Source organism: Ixodes scapularis, unplaced genomic scaffold, assembly GCF_016920785.2.
Source record: "Ixodes scapularis isolate PalLabHiFi unplaced genomic scaffold, ASM1692078v2 PGA_scaffold6__148_contigs__length_123643588, whole genome shotgun sequence".
NCBI lineage: Eukaryota > Metazoa > Arthropoda > Arachnida > Ixodida > Ixodidae > Ixodes > Ixodes scapularis.
The window spans coordinates 96,348,269-96,366,440 of record NW_024609881.1 but is presented as its reverse complement, the minus strand read 5'-3'; positions in this window follow the sequence as shown (position 1 = coordinate 96,366,440).

Here is an 18,172-nt window from a genome sequence, read left to right as displayed (position 1 = left end):
GAATCGTTTTTACCTGCTGGATTAAGCACTATTCATTTGCAAAGAGGCAGTAATTCGGGACCTCCCTTTGTCTCGACAATGTTTGCGGTTGGTGCTGCCATCTTGTTTGCGGACGTCACATCACTGAGCGCGAAGAAGTCGCTCGTGTTCCGAGAAATACTCGATGCACGAAGAGTGCTCTCGAGTGTCAGTCTCCGGCGAAGCTCTTGTCCGTTTAGCCAACAAAGCACCAAACTCTCGCGCTCCAAAGCATGGACTTAACGCGTCCATTGTGTAATGCCTTTTGAGGACTGCATTGAATAAAGGTGTAGAGAACTTGGAACTAACCACGCCCAAACTCATTCCTTTTCCTTCACGGCACTGGCTCTCGGCATCATGTATTTATACGACACCTGCTTTCAGACATCACTCTGGTGTTTCTGTTTTTGTAGTATTTTATTGCTTCGTGTTCTTGTTCCTGGTTGTTGTTATTTATGTTATAAATGCCAGACAGCTAACGGAAGAAAAGAATAAAGCGTCGTAAAGCAATTGATAATAAACTACTCCCGAATATCCCTGCACGGAACCCTGCATGCGTTGCAGTATGGGACCTCCTTGGTCATAGACAGGAGTGGCGTGGCTTCAGTTTCGATTGCCCCGTCGATGAAGTAACGAATCTCGGCACTGCATGATAATGAAGTCGGTGCAAACGCTTGGGTTGGACCCATTCGTGTTCGTGAGAGCCTTCGTTGAAACAGAAACATTTAGTGGCTGTAAAAACCTGCCTGGTCTTATAGCCCCTTCGTCTGGCAAATGGCGAGTGCTGGGTGCACGCTCGCCGAGCGGATTCTTGTTCACCTCGCGAGATGCGAGCAATCTCTTCGCATGCCGCTTGTAGATCTGGAGCCGGTGGGGCGCTCGGCGAGCGGCTTCAACTGATCCGTGGGGAAGTGGCAGAGCGTGTCGAGCGGTTTGGAGTAGTTCTCTGCGCTTCCTTTTTTGGAGGAGTACAATCTGTAGTCACTTGCAGCATTTCAGTTTTGTTATTGACGTTCCTGCGAGGGGGTGAAGGAGTTTCGTGGCTTTTCTGGTTTAGATTGCTGGGTAAGCTCTCTTGCTGCACTTGCTTTCGTTCCTCTCGTCATGACCTACCCGACCGAGCAAACTGCGGCGATGACATTGTTGCAATTAATTTTAGGAGGTCTAATAAAGCGCAGTGGCAGCAAAAGCACCTACAGCGACAAAGATGACGAAGATACCTGCAGCTTAGCTCCAGCTGGAGTGACGACGAGGCAGCCGTTCTTGGTGAAGTGTTTGCAAAGTCATTCGCCTTGCCAGCGAAGAGGCCCAATTAAGATATCGCATTATGTCGAAGACATTGTGCGTACCTATTCGGACGAAGAGCTAGGTGCATCATTTGTTCGTTGTGTTGTCTTTGTAAAGTATTTGGAATAATTAGAAGACAATATGCCATATGCCATATACTCCGCAGATGGAAGTCTCCTTCAGAGATGATGATCGCTCTACGGCATATCTGTTTGGGATGACTTAATTGTACCCTACGGCTCACACACATACTTTTAGTTGTCTTCATCGGGTTTATATAAGTAAGGAAAAATAATTTGTGTCTTAACGTCGGGTCACCGTTCATCAAGTACAAGAAGTAAGCAATCTGTGGTGCTTCCGATCCGAAGTTCATGCTTTCAGCTAGATGGCAATGGGAACCGAAACTGTTAAAAAGCGAGGGCAGATGCTGTGAAAGCAGTGGTGCCGGGAGCGTTGTGCTCGATTTGTTCCGCAGCGCGTGCCACTGGGGTGGATCATGTGACCGATCGCTCACGGAGGGCAACTGCTCAATGACCGCTAGCGCGGAGTGCTCGGCATCTGCCAGGGGAAAAGGCTATTAGCAAGGAGTAGGAGTATGCCGGCTGTGTTCTATTCCTTTCAGGTGCCCTGGCTACCACTTTAAAGCCCAGCATGACCCTCCCTGCTTACGGATCATGTGAGAAGCTTGAGACATTAAGGAGACTATGGAACAGGTTCCATCTACTATCGTAGTTCCGTGTTTACTTGTACACAAGCTTTGGCACGTTCGGAGCCGGCACATAATGTGCTCCAGCATTCTATCTGTATTGGTAGGCAACACCAACGGTAACATAAATTGAGAAGTCTCATACCTATTAGAAATTTGAAGCACAGTTTTTGGCCGTGACGGGATATTGTGAAGGGAGATCGGAAAATCTATACCGAAACTGCTGCCAATGGGATCCCAAGACGCTTTGCGCTGCACTAGGGTGCTCGAATCGCTTCGTCTTTGCAAGAGGTCTCTTCTGTCAAAGAAAGCTGTAGATGCAAATGAGACGCGAGAGGATGCCACCTGCTCTCGCTGCAGTGCACATCTGCTGCACTTTGGAAGCTTTGCTAGCCTTGACAATGTTGCCAAAAAAGGCTTATACAGAGTATAAGCCATTATATGTGTAAGCTGTGAGCCTTGCCGTTGAGAACGAGTGGGAATTTTTACAGAGGTGCACTGCCGCAGGAAAAAGGCACAACTTGTCGAAAGCAAGTTTTGCCAGTCTCGCGGCATGGCCAAACCTTCCTTGGCACGCCGAAGTGCTGCCAAGCACTTCGGCGTGCCACGCTGTGAAGTTGATTGGCAGGAAGACGTCGCTCAGTCGTCTCCCCTTCTCCTGGCTGACGACATCGCTCGTCTTACAAACACAAATTGGCAAGAGCTTGAAAAACGTGCAAACATGAAAGTCCAAAGTGCTTTACGTTTACGTTTTTTGTGCGACGTGCACGTTTTTTGTATGCTTCGCACAGTCAAAGAAACAGAAAAAAAGGAAAAAAAAATATGGTCGGGTGTAGCCACATGATTTTGGCAACTCTCTCCTCCTCTACATTTCTCCCTCCTCCCCAGTCGACATATCGCAACCATTTGCTCTGTGCTCATGTTTTGGTTTTGAGCAGTCACATTTTTAGAGGGCAGGTCTTAGGCACCCGTTCCCGGCTTGAGCGGCGTTGCCGTCGACGTCACCGCGGGTTGCATTATGGGAAACGTCCCATAATGCAACGCACGAGTCTCACTCGTGACCCGCGCGTTGCATTGTGGGACGTTTCCCATAATGACGTCGCGAGGGTCCCGCGCGTTGCATTATGGGAAATGTCCCATGATCCAACGCGCGGGCCACTCGTGACCCGCGCGTTGCATCGTGGGACGTTTCTCATAATGACGTCACACGTGATGTCACGAGGGTCAGAAGTGACGTCACGACGGTTACGAGTGACGTGACGGGTGATGTCACGAAGGGGAGGGAAAGAGGGGGAGGAGAAGACGAGGGGAATACCCTCCCCTCCTCCTCCTCAAGAGCATGGAGTTGTAAACGTCTCATTTTTTTTACTTTATTAAAAATATATGTCATTCTGTATCAAAATATTGATTGGGTAGTCTTCTGACACCATATTGATTCACCTAAAAAAGCTGGCTAACATTTTAGAGCGCAGCTCTTAGGGGCCCGTTCCCGGCTTGAGCGGCGTCGCCGTCGGCGTAACCAAGGTCATCCCAAGGTCACGTGGCCCCAAGGTCACCACAAGGTCACGTGACCCCCCTGAGGTCACGTGACCCCTCGGTCACGTGACACCCCCAGGGTCACGTGACCCCCGCAGAGGTCACGTGACCTCGCCGATGACGTCAGTGATGACGTCACCGGCATCCGCATCGTCATCATCAGTGATGATGACGATGACGATGCGGATGGCGGTGAGGTCATCAGTGACGTCACTGATGACGTCATCAGTGATGATGACGATGACGATGCGGATGCCGGTGACGTCATCAGTGACGTCACTGGTGACGTCAGCAGTGATGATGACGATGCGGATGCCGGTGAGGTCATCAGTGACGTCACTGATGACGTCATCAGTGATGATGACGATGACGATGCAGATGCCGGTGACGTCATCAGTGACGTCACTGGTGACGTCAGCAGTGATGATGACGATGACGATGCGGATGCTGGTGAGGTCATCAGTGACGTCACTGATGACCTCATCAGTGATGATGACGATGCGGATGCCGGTGACGTCATCAGACGATGACGTCATTGGGGAGGTCACGTGACCTCGGCGGGGGTCACGTGACCCTGGGGTTGGTCACGTGACCTGGCGGTGTCACGTGACTTCGGGGGGCATCCGCATCGTCATCGTCATCATCACAGATGACGTCATCAGTGACGTCACTGATGACGTCACCGACATCCGCATCGTCATCGTCATCATCGATGACGATGCCACTGCGCCTGCGCGCCGATGGCCTTGGCTGTAGAGTTCCGGGTAGCGGAGGGGCTTAGCGGAGCGGGAAACACGGTCTACTAAAACTCGCTAGTGTGATGATCGCTAGTATCGCCACGGCCAAGAAGCGAGAGCGTTCGGTCTTAGGCTACCATTTTTTTTTTTATATCTGTTCGCGTTCCCCTGGCGCGCGCCCCACGTTGAGCGCGCTTCGTCTTCTTTGCCGTGGCGATACTAGCGATCATCACACTATCCCCCTTCACGAGGAAGTTGCCGTCCCGGCGCTATACTTCGTTTCAGCTTCGGTCCAGATGCAGCCAAAGCTACAAGCGCGAGCTCCGGGCTTTCAGCATCCCTGCCAAGCACGTGCGCTCGTGCAGTGCAAGCACTCTTCTGGGCCACATGCTCGCGCTTGTAGCATCGGCTGCGTCTGGACCGAAGCTGAAACGAAGTATAGAAGCACTCAATCGCGATACCGCGCCGGTCGACTCAATGTTTCTCGTGGCCGAAGGACGTATCGCTCTGCTGGCTTTGCCTGCTGTGGCACGTCTACAGGCAAGTCTGTTGGAGTGACGTCATCAGGGGGCAAAAGAACGACTGGAAGTTGATCGTCGTCCTGGAGTTCGACACCGTTCGCTGGTGGCGCATTGTGCCGGCCTCCGTCAGTGCCCTGGTCACCGTTTTCTTCTACTTGGTCGTCAACGTGAAGCTCGTTGTCGAGGATGTCTAACAGCGGCGGGTTCTCATGAGCGTCGGCCAGGTTCGGATCCTCAGCTGCTTGTACCGGTGGTAGACTTTCGACCACATCGACGTACAGATCATCACCTTCAATGTCTATTATGTCTGGGTAGTCTGGGACTGCTGGGCGAGTAGGAGTCGGGTCGTTATCTTTGTTTTCTGTGATGATAGTATCGGGGAAGTCTTTGAGTGCTGGTGCAGATAAAGGCAGGTCATTATCCGTGACGTGTGATAACGTCCTGGCAGGCAACAAGACTGGCTCCTTCCCATCGGCTACCCGCTTCAAATGGTTATGGTGTACAACCCGCCGCTTCCTTTTTCCAGTTTCTTCCTGGATTCTGTACGCGTTGTTAGGGAGCTTCTTGAGGACTACATAAGGACCCAACCATGGCAAATATAACTTCGAGGACTGTCCTCGCGGCACAGCGGGAGAATGTAGAAAAACTCTGTCGCCAGGTTCGTAGTCTTCTTGACTGGTCGTGCTGTCGTGGCGCTTCTGTGCATCCTTTGCTTTCATGTCGTTTACAATTGCGTGGTCGCGAGCCCTTTGTAATGTTGTCACTAGGCGCAATGCGTGTTGTTCATAACTGGACGTCGACGCCATGTTAGTATGGACGTGCACGTCCAGTAGCATGTCAGCTGGTATATTCATGTGTCTGCCGAAGTGCAGATGATGAGGACTGTAACCAGTCGATTCATGCACGCTCGAGCGATACGACATCATGACGTGAGGGAGCTTGATGTCCCAGTCAGTCTGTGTCATTGACGTACGCACTCAAGCTGTTCATCAGCGTGCGATTGAATCGCTTAACCAATCCGTCCGACTGGGGGGTGGTAGAGGGAGGTCCTTGTCTTTCTGATTCCCAAAATTGAACACATTTCTTGAAAGACGTTGCTCTCGAAAGTCCTGCCTTGGTCAGAGTGTAGTGCTGACGGTATCCCGTAGCGACTGAAGAAGTTGTGGACGAGGCAATTGGCGACCTCCTTGCTTTCTTGAGTCTTCAGAGGGAACGCTTCAACCCATTGAGTAAAATAGTCGCTCACCACCAAGATGTACTTGTGGCCTCTTTCCGTCGTTGGAAGCGGACCAGTGATGTCAATAGCCACTCGCTCAAAAGGGAAGGTGGCCGCTTCCTGAATCAGTGGTGCTCGTGGTCCGGGGTTTGGTGCCTTTCGAGCGGAGCACTTAACACATCTCGAGCACCAGTCGGCTACACTGGGTGCCCCCCCCCCCCCCCCCCCCCCCAATTCGAATCCAGAAAAACCTTTCTGCGGCCTTTTTTAATGTCTTGGCGTGCCCAAGATGTCCGCCCCCAGGTGCATCATGAGCGGAGTCTAGGGCCAGCGGTATTCCTGTCTCGGGGATCACGGGAACAGGGGTTGACTCTGGTGTTTTTGCCCACATGAGGCAGCCGTCGACGAGCCTTAGCTTCTGCCGGTTGCGGAAGGGCACTCCTGCGCTACATCGACGAATCTCTCCTACGGCGTGCCTGCAGGCAGGGCGTCGATGATGGGCGAAAGCTGCGGGTCACGTCGTTGTTCTTCTCGAAGTTCTGTCATGGTGAATGAAGACTGTGCAACTGTCATGAGCGCGACATGTTGGCCTTCACGCGCCGGGGAAGGCCGTCGGGACAGCGAATCTGCATTTCCATGTTGTTTTCCCGGCCGATGCGAAACGATAAAGTCATACTCTCTGAGTTGGTCATTAATCCAGCGGGCGACTTGGCCTTCCGGTTCTTTAAAGCCGTGTAGCCATTGAAGCGCGCAGTGATCCGTCCTGCATGTGAATCGCCGTCCAAGCAGGTAGTGCCTAAAGTAACGGACGAAATAAACCAGGGCCAGCATTTCTTTCCTGGTCACACTGTAGCGGCGTTCAGGCTTCGTGAGGGTACGACTGCCGTAGGCGATTACCCTCTCCTTCCCATCCTGTACTTGGGATAGTACCGCGCCGATACCGTTTTCACTTGCGTCCGTGTCGAGGATAAGGGGTAGGTCGAAATTTGAAAACGCCAGAACTGGAGAGTTTGTGAGGCGCTGTTTGAGCTCTTCGAAGGAGTCTTGGCACTGTTGTGCCCAGACGAATGGAACTTGCTTCTCCAACAATTTGTGAAGTGGGGCCGCGATGCCGGCAAAGTTTGCAACAAATTTCTGGTAGTACGAGGCAAGTCCTAAGAATGAGCGAAGATCCTCGACGCTTAAAGGGGCCCAGCAATGACTTTTCGACTGGTTTTTAATTTGCACTGAACCTGAGCGTACTGAACGTAGTAACTTAATCCAACTTTTCTTTTCTCAAATTTCGCTTTATTTTAAAAGTTATAGGCAAATTAGAATTACAAAAACAAGCAAAAAATAACCTCCTTCATGACGTCGTAGGTCCTGCCTTGAGTGGCCTTAAACTAGAGGAGGAGTAGTGAGTTCATCGAGCGTACACGGCTGCCGCACTCCGTGTCGACAGCTCAAGAGGGCGCCACTAAAGCACGTGTTGGATAGGCTGTATGAAGCGGGCGGCCAGGGCAGCTCGTATTGCATTTGCAGCGCGACCAAACACTAATTCGGCATAACATTTCATTGGCCACAAACGACAGCAAACACGGGGCAAAGATTAGTTCAGATCGGGAGCCACTTCGCGCTGACGCACCGCCAAATGGCCAAATCGCCAACAGGGCCCGCGCCGAAGACCTTCGGAACGCTCGGAACCGGTCGGATTCTTGAGCCGGTATACGACCACAGCGCCGCCGCGTACATCCGGGACTTTTTTACGCTCCTCGTTTGTCGTAGCCTCATCCCACTAGCCTTTTCTAGTATGTGCGCCGTTTTAGAGCGCAGCTCTTAGGGGCCCGTTTCCGGCTTGAGCGGCGTCGCCGTCGCCGTCGGCGTCGCCGTCGGCGTAACCGCGCGGTGCATCATGGGAAATGTCCCATAATGCACCGCGCGAGCCCCCCACCGGGGTCACGTGACCTCGTGGGGGGTCACGTGACCCCCCGAAGTCACGTGACTCCCCTGAGGTCACGTGACCCCTCCTCGAGGTCACGTGACCCCCCGAGGTCACGTGACCCCCGCCGATGTCGCGTGACCCCCCGATGACGTCATCGTCACTGATGACGTCACCGGCATCCACATCGTCATCATCACTGATGACGTCATCGGCATCCACATCGTCATCGTCATCATCACTAATGACGTCATCGGCATCCACATCGTCATCATCACTGATGACGTCACCGGCATCCACATCGTCATCGTCATTATCACTAATGACGTCACCGGCATCCACATCGTCATCGTCATCATCACTGATGACGTCACCGGCATCCACATCGTCATCGTCATCATCACTGGTGACGTCACCGGCATCCATATTGTCATCGTCATCATCACTGATGACGTCACCGGCATCCACATCGTCATCGTCATCATCACTGATGACGTCACCGGCATACACATCGTCATCGTCATCATCACTGATGACGTCACCGGCATCCACATCGTCATCGTCATCATCACTGATGACGTCACCGGCATCCGCATCGTCATCGTCATCATCACTGATGACGTTACCGACATCCGCATCGTCATCGTCATCATCACTGATGACGTCATCAGTGACGTCACTGATATCGTCACCGGCATCCGCATCGTCATCGTCATCATCACTGATGACGTCATCAGCGACGTCACTGATGACGTCACCGACAATCGCATCGTCATCGTCATCATCACTGGTGAAGTCATCAGTGACGTCACTAATGACGTCATCGGTACCCGCATCGTCATCGTCACTGATGACGTCATCAGGGACGTCAGTGATGACATCATCGGCATTGGGGGTCACGTGACCCCCCCTGGTTAGTTTAACCCCCCCCCCCCAGTGCCCTTCCCTCCTCCTCCTCAAGAGCTGCGCTCCAATTCGGCGTTACAGGGAGTTGTAAGCGGCTTTCATTTTTTTTCCGCCGCTTGGTGGCGGGTATGTCGACGGGTCATTTCTTGTTTCTGTACTTTCTAAACTGCATTTGTTTCTTTTCTGATCTAAAATAGTGAACAAAAAAAATGAAAGCCGTTTACAACTCCCTGTAACGCCGAATTAGAGCGCAGCTCTTGAGGAGGAGGAGGGAAGGGTACTGGGGGGTGGGTCAAGTGACCTCGGGGGCGGGGGGTCACGTGACCTTGGGGGTCACGTGACCTTGTGGGAGTCACGTGACCTTGGGGCGTCACGTGACGTCGGGGGTCACGTGACCTGGGGCCACGTGACGATACCGATGACGTCATCAGTAGCGTCACTGATGACGCCATCAGTGATGATGATGACGATGCGGATGCCGGTGACGTCATCAGTGACGTCACTAATGACGTCATCAGTGAGGATGACGATGCGGATGCCGGTGACGTCATCAGTGACGTCACTGACGACGTCATCAGTGCCTATGACGTCAACGGGGGGTCACGTGACCTCGGGGGGTATCCCCAGGTCACGTGACCCCAGGGGGGGTCACGACCTGGGTAACCATCGTGACCCTCGTGAGGGTAACCCTAGTAACCCTTGTGAGGGCAACTCTCGTGACCCTCGTGAGGGTAACTCTCGTGACCCTCGTAAGGGTAACTCTCATAACCCTCGTGACCCTCGTGAGGGTAACTAACCCTCGTAACCCTCGTGAGGGTTACGAGGGTGAGTAACCCTCGTGAGGGTAACTCTCATAACCCTCGTGACCCTCGTGAGGGTAACCCTCGTGAAGGTTACCCTCACGAGGGTTACGAGGGTTAGTTACCCTCAAAAGGGTTACCTTCACGAGGGTTACCCTCACGAGGGTTACTAACCCTCGTAACCCTCGTGAGGGTTACAAGGGTAAGTAACCCTCGTGAGGGTAACCCTCGTGAAGGTAACCCTTTTGAGGGTAACTAACCCTCGTAACCCTTGTGAGGGTTACGAGGGTAAGTAACCCTCGTGGCCCTCGTGATCCTCGTGAGGGTAACCCTCATGAGATTAACCCTCGTAACCCTCGTAACCCTCACGAGGGTTACGAGGGTTGCGGTTACGCCGACGCCGACGCCGACGGCGACGCCGCTCAAGCCGGGAACGGGCCCCTAAGAGCTGCGCTCTAAAAAAAAATGAAAGCCGCTTACAACTCCCTGTAACGCCGAATTGGAGCGCAGCTCTTGAGGAGGAGGGAAGGGCACTGGGGGGGGGGGGGGGTTAAACTAACCAGGGGGGGTCACGTGACCCCCAATGCCGATGATGTCATCACTGACGTCACTGATGACGTCATCAGTGACGATGACGATGCGGGTACCGATGACGTCATTAGTGACGTCACTGATGACTTCACCAGTGATGATGACGATGCGATTGTCGGTGACGTCATCAGTGACGTCGCTGATGACGTCATCAGTGATGATGACGATGACGATGCCGGTGACGACATCAGTGACGTCACTGATGACGTCATCAGTGATGATGACGATGACGATGCGGATGTCGGTAACGTCATCAGTGATGATGACGATGACGATGACGATGCGGATGTCGGTAACGTCATCAGTGATGATGACGATGACGATGCGGATGCCGGTGACGTCATCAGTGATGATGACGATGTGGATGCCGGTGACGTCATCAGTGATGATGACGATGACGATGTGGATGCTGGTGACGTCATCAGTGATGATGACGATGACGATGTGGATGCCGGTGACGTCATCAGTGATGATGACGATGACGATGTGGATGCCGATGACGTCATCAGTGATGATGACGATGACAATATGGATGCCGGTGACGTCATCAGTGATGATGACGATGACGATGTGGATGCCGGTGACGTCATCAGTGATGATGACGATGACGATGTGGATGCCGGTGACGTCATCAGTGATGATGACGATGACGATGTGGATGCCGGTGACGTCATCAGTGATGATGACGATGACGATGCGGATGCCGGTGACGTCATCAGTGATGATGACGATGTGGATACCGGTGACGTCATCAGTGATGATGACGATGACGATGTGGATGCCGATGACGACATCAGTGATGATGACGATGACGATGTGGATGCCGATGACGTCATCAGTGATGATGACGATGACGATGTGGATGCCGGTGACGTCATCAGTGACGATGACGTCATCGGGGGTCACGCGACATCGGCGGGGGTCACGTGACCTCGGGGGGTCACGTGACCTCGAGGAGGGGGTCACGTGACCTCAGGGGAGTCACGTGACTTCGGGGGGTCACGTGACCCCCCACGAGGTCACGTGACCCCGGTGGGGGGCTCGCGCGGTGCATTATGGGACATTTCCCATGATGCACCGCGCGGTTACGCCGACGGCGACGGCGACGGCGACGGCGACGCCGCTCAAGCCGGAAACGGGCCCCTAAGAGCTGCGCTCTAAAAGTGAAAGCCGTTTACAACTCCCTGTAACACCGAATTAGAGCGCAGCTCTTGAGGAGGAGGAGGGAAGGGTACTGGGGGTGAAGTGACCTGGGGGGGGGGGGTCACGTGACCTTGGGGGGTCACGTGACGATGCCGATGATGTCATCAGTGATGTCACCGATGACGTCATCCGTGGTGATGACGATGACGATGCGGATGCCGGTGACGTCATCAGTGGCGTCACTGATGACGTCATCAGTGATGATGACGATGACGATGCGGATGCCGGTGAGGTCATCAGTGACGTCACTGATGACGTCATCAGTGACGATGACGATGCGGACTCCGATGACGTCGTCAGCGTTGATGACGATGCGGATGTCGATGACGTCATCAGTGGCGTCACTGATGACGTAATCCGCGATGATGACGATGACGATGCGGATGCCGGTGACGTCATCAGTGACGTAACTGATGACGTCATCAGTGATGATGACGATGCGGATGCCGGTGAGGTCATCAGTGATAATGACGATGACGATGTGGATGCCGGTGACGTCATCAGTGACGATGACGTCATCGGGGAGGTCACGTGACCTCGGGGGTCACGTGACTTTGGGTGTCACGTGACCTTGGGGGTCACGTGACCCTGGGGGAAGGGTCACGTGACCTCTGGGGGTCACGTGACCTTTGGGTGACTTTGGGATGACCTTGGGGGGTCGCGTGACCTTGGGGTGACCTTGGTTACGCCGACGGCGACGCCGACGCCGCTCAAGCCGGGAACGGGCCCCTAAGAGCTGCGCTCTAAAACTACTTTCATACATAATTGAAACGGTTCGCGACACATATTTTGTATCTCGACTAAAAAAAAGCTCTTAGCGGCTTTGACCAGTGGCAAGCCCAGGACCAAAGACGCCACATTTTGCGCGCTTTCGGTACGGCGGGTCGCCCTCGTCGGTGTAGGAGGTTTCCGCGTCGTCCGGTTAAAATATGACGCACTGATATTTAGTTACTCTCTCCGTGCCCGCTGGCTTGCCCCAACCCCAAGAGACGTGGAAACCGCAAAAAAGATAGACGCTTAAATATGATTGCAGGGCTTCTTTAAAGGCTGTGGCCACTTTCGTCTCGTCGGTTCCGATTCCAGTAGCCGAAATTCTGTGGCCCAAGTACAAAACGCTATTGCTGAAGAAGCGGCACTTTGAAAGTTTCAACTTGAGACCTGCATCTCTCAACGCCTTGAGAACTTGTCGAAGATGCATGACATGTTGGGCTTCCGTTTTGCTGAAGATGATAAGATCGTCGAGATAGCAAAGACAGAAGTCATATTTTCCCACGATTATTTGCATCAACCGTTGAAACGTCGCAGGAGCGTTGCACAGCCCAAATGGAAGGACATTAAATTCGAAGAGTCCTTGATGTGTGGCAAACGCTGTTTTCTCTCAAGATCCCGTCGACATCTCTACCTGCCAATATCCTGACGCCAGATCGATGGTGCTGAAATATTTAGCACCGTTCAGGGCTTCGACAGTGTAATCGATCCTAGGCAGTGGATATCCGTCCTTGTGTGTGACCTCGTTCAGACGACGGTAATCTACGCAGAAGCGCAAGTTTCCGTGCTTCTTTTTCACCAGAACGACGGGCGCAGCCCATGGGCTGTTAGAAGGACGAATTATTCCGTGTCCAGCATTTCATGCGTTTTCGTGGTCACAACTTCGCGGCGGTTTGGAGGTAAGCGGCGCGGGGATTCTTTGATTGGGCCGGCCGCACCAGTGTCGATCGAATGCGTCAGAACTGACGTTCTCCCCAAGTCCCAATCATATTGAGAAATTACATTTTTGAAGTCAAGAAGCGCACCTTCGATCAGTTTTTGTTGATTACCCTGGAGGTGTTGTGATGCGGCAAGCTCATCTTGCAGCGAGGTGAGTGTCCATTTCTCTCTTTTCGTTGCAGAGTAGACGCTGTCTCGTGCCGCCTGCGCGTGCGTCTTGTCAAGCGGAGCAGCGGAGTACTCGCCTTCAGGGTGGTCAAAAGCGTGCAGGGTTCCGAGACGTGTACTCTTGAATAAGGTGACCGGCTCTTCGGAATGGTTGATGACACATACTGGTAGCTCATCGGACACTGTCAACACGCTCCAGATGACTTCAGTATTCCTTTTCACGAGGAGATCCGGGCGAGGTTCGAGAAGCCCAGTACCGAACTCTGCGGTATTCGGTGAAATGGTCCCGAAAACGATGCGGTCCTCGGTGGCAGGACCGATGTGACAGAAAGCTGAACTCTTTGGGTCTGGGCACACGGGCTCTCTAGTTGTCGTTCGAGTTTTCTCTCGCTGAAGTCAACCCGAAATCGGTGTTTTATTAAAAAGTCCAGTCCCAGGACGAACTCATGTAGGATGCCGGGAATAACAATGACAGAATGGCTCACCGAGAGATCTGCAACCTCAATGTTTAAGCTGCATGTTCCCCATACTTCGAAGGCGGCGCCGTTAAGGCCAATGACTCCCTCTCGGTGAGTGAAATCAAGGTCAGGGTTGTCGCGCGAGAGCTCAAGCCACTTGTCGCCTCGTAAAATGGTCGCTGACGATTCGGAGTCGACAAGCATGTTCATGAAAATTCCGCCCACTTTCCCCTTCAATGTTACTTGGGAGTGCGGAAGAATTCCCTGATTTCCACGTTCTACAAATGTAGGGTTGTCACTTCGCAGTGGCGCACGTTGGTCAAAGTTTGCACACGATCTTGCGAGGTGGCCAGTACCGCCACACTGAAGACATCGTGGTCGCCTCCTAGGAGTGTTTCCGCGGGGAAAGCTTTGGCTGTGCTCCTGGAAGTGACTCTGCGACTCGATGAAACTGCTCACTGTGGCGCGAAGGTCCGCCATGCTGGTCAACGCCGCAATGGCACCGCCCGTGGGTCACGTAGTGGCTTCTGAACTGTTACCCACGGCGGTGCACAGTATTGGTATCCCCGTAGTCGCAGACAGATGCCCAATGGATGTTAGTCTTGAGGCTATCATAAGAGCTTTCTCAAATGTTGCAGGGTCAGCGGCGAGGACTTTGTCAAGCAGCTTGGATTGGAGACCCACAATGAACTGGTCTCGTATCATCGGGTCGCCCACCTGTAGTGACACCTCTGGATAAGCCTGTCCAAAGAGGTCTACGAGGTCGTAGGCATAGACGTCTATGGCTTCCGTGGGTTGATGATCGCGGGACCGAAACTGTGCCGCAGACACAGCACGCCGCCCGCCGACGCCAAACGAAGTGTCAACGCCTTCACTAGTGCGGGAAAAGTGGCCTTGTCTTGGTCGGGAAGATACTCGAAGACGCGGAAGGCCCATCCCCGGAGGCGTGTCGGCAGGTACACCAACTTTTTTTGCGTCGTCCCAACCGTTGGCTGCCGCGCAAGTGGAGAAGAGCCTTTCCCATGACTCAAAGCTCCCCTCACCGGTGAAGACGTCCGGGAGAACGGGGTGTACAGGTTCGGTGGCCATCCCACCGCTGCCACCAATTGTAACGTGATGGCCAAGAAGCGACAGCGTTCGGCCTTAGGCTACCATTTTTTTTTATATCTGTTCGCGTTCCCCTGGCGCGCGCCCCAGGTTGAGCACGCTTCGTCTTCTTCGCCGTGGCAATACTAGCGATCCTCACACACACACACACACATATATATATATATATATATATATATATATATATATATATATATCTTAATTCTTCACATAATAGTGGGAGATTAGCAATGCGCCGCAAAAAGCCGGACTTTTTTTTCCCCCGGTTTTTGACGCGAAAACGAGCATAGATCCTTTTTGCGTTTCGCTTACTATACCCGATAACGATACGATCCATGACGAGAGGGGCAAGAGGGGCCGGCAGAGTTACCGGAATTATCTACTAAAACTCCATATTCCGGGCGGCATTTACCGAAAGTACGGAACTTTTTGTGGGGCTTCTTTTAAGTCTGCCGCTCTAGCGTCTTTGAATAGAGAATGCTATAATCATAATTTTTTTTCGGGCTGCTAACACCTGGTTAGCTCAGCGAGTAAAGCAATATAAGGACTTAGTTGCTTAGAAATGCTTTTGTTTTGCCGTCGTAGCGGACAATAAAGAGAGAAATAGACGCGTTATGGTCTGTTGTGACGGGATTCGCAGCATGCTTCGTTAAAGCACTCAGAAAGGCACCTCAAAGGCACACGTTTTGAACCACGCCAGAGAAAGCTTCCAAAATGAATGGCTTCTTGCTGTTTATCTTCGTTGCAGTAGTTTTCGGTTTAGCAGAGGTGTTTGGCGTTGTCGGGAAGCGTAAGTAATTTATCATTGACTTATTTGGCGAAAAAAAAGAAAAAAACACTTCGACAGTGTTTTTACCGCTGCGAGGTAGAGAGATAATAGGGAGTTTTAGTAGACCGTGTTTCCCCCTCCGCTACGAAGAAACCGCTACTGCGCCTGCGCGCCGATGGCCTTGGCTGTAGAGTTCCGGGTAGCAAAGGGGCATAGCGGAGCGGGAAACATCTACAGTACAAAAACAGAAGGCTACATTTTGCTTGTATACGCTCAAACTACTGGAAGTCCTTAAGGGCACAAGGTAAGTTTGCTAAGGTCTTATACTCCTCTTGAATTTAATGGCATGTTGAGGAAAATTTCTCTCGGTAATTATTAGGAGCTTTCCTGTCATATTGCCACGCGCGTCCCCGAGAGAGGGCGTGCGGGGCCGAATGCAAGTTCGAGAACTTTCTCGTCTCATCGAGTTACGAATGTTCTACGCGCCGAACGTTCTAGGAAGAATGTTTCAGAAATCCACGCCGGTACAAAAGGTGCTCCGCGTGGCGAGCCGGGGTCAGTCTCGCCCCAACGTTCGATTCTGCTGTTACGCCGACTTCGACACCCGCGACGCTCTGTTGAAATCTTCTGTTTCCTTTTGGTTTTGGGTACAAGCTCGCCCCATCAAACGTTTCAGTTTCCTCAGTTATTCCTTGTTCGTTACCTCGTCATTCGGGACATTTTGGTGGAGGTGCGGGGTACCGCGTGTCCATGCAGCGTGTACCCCTACGAGGGCTCGCAGTGCAAGTCCGATTCCAAGCCCGTCGAGAAGACCTCTCTACGAGGAACCTGAAACTCGGGCCAGCCGCCACATCCAGGTAAAGGCTCCTTAACTGGGTTTGCTGCCGGACAAGCCCAAGCCGAAGAAGACGACGATGGCCAACCAGTCACAGACCCCGGCCGCTTCTGCCGTCATCTACCTGCCCGTCGCACTACAGACGGCTGCTCTGTTCCACGGTGAACTCTACGAAGACGTCGAAGATTGGATCGACCAGTACGAACACGTCGCACGCCACAATTGCTGTACCGGCGAGCAGCGTCTGCACAACTTGTATTTCTCGCTCGAGAGTACTGCCAGGTACTGGTACGAAAATCCCGAGTCTTTTTTTACATCGTGGGACGTTTTCAAGAGCCAGATGCAGGCGACATTTGTCAACCCACACCGCCGAGTGAGAGCCGAAGACCTTCTTTGAGCCAGAACCCAAGGCCCCAACGAGAGCATCACCGGCTCCGTGGAGGACGTTCTGCGCCTGAGCGCCCGCGCCGACCTTCAGGCTACAGAAGAGAAGAAGGTTAGAATCCTCATGCGGGGCGTTAGAGACTACAACTTGGCCGGCCTTGTGCGTAACCCTCCGACAGCAGTCGATGATTTTGTCACCCTACCGACAACTGGGGCTGCGCGGGTTCCACCCGAACGACCCGCGCCCAAGGTACGGCGAATGCCCTTGCGACATAGAGGAGTACCTCCGACATTCGCCATCTTCATCGCCGCCTCTCTGCCGTGAATCTCGCTCACCGTCGCCCAGACGTTCAGCGTCTCCAGCGCCACGACCCCGCCGAGAGAGTCTTTCTAACTTGCATCGCCGGTGAAACTAAGTGCGGCAACGCCGGGAGGTGGCGTTGCCGAAGACTACCGATGTAAAGAGCCTTCATGAACGCGGGAGCGCTCCCACTCTTCTTACGCCACGTACCGTAACGACGCTCCTGCAATGGTGCCCAACAACCTGAACGTTGTTATCGACGGCCACGACGCATCAGCACTCGTGGACATCGGAGCAGACTACTCAGTCTTGAGTGGGAGGCTCTCTGGCCACCTTCGAAAAGTGGCAACGCCGTGGGATGGGCCGCTGATACGAACTGCTGGAGGACACCTCATCACGCCTGTCGGAAAGTGCACTGCTCGTGTCGAAACTCATGGCGAGAGACGAGATTCTCGGTATGGACTTATTGTGCGAATACGGCGCCGTCATCGACGTGGGAGGGAAGAGGTTGACGCTACAAAAACCTGCCCTACCGCCGGAGGACCCCAGAGCGACGTCACCTGCGGTCTGAGTTCTCGCCGATCATGTAAACCTGCTGCCACTATCGTCTGTTTTTGTACCCGTCGGGACCGATGAAGCCTCCTGTGTCGATGCTCTGCTTGAGGGCAGCGTCCAGTTGCTTTTAGGAAGAGGAATTGGCGTTGCAGGAGGGGTAAGGAATCTTCAGGACCTGCGTACCATGGTCCTCATAACAAACTTTCGACAGTAGCCGCAACACCTTACGAAAGGTACCGCCGTGGGCCATATCGAGGAACTCCAGAACTCCGCCGAAATCGCCGCGATTACTGAAGAGTCGCCTCCACCTCAGCAAGACAGCACGTCGCCAGCGCAGCTCGACATCGACCCTAAGCTTCCGGGCCCGAAACGACGGCAGCTGATTAACCTCCTCGCCGAATACCCCGACTGCTTCGCGATATCGTCGAGGGTGCGCCAAACCGCCTTTG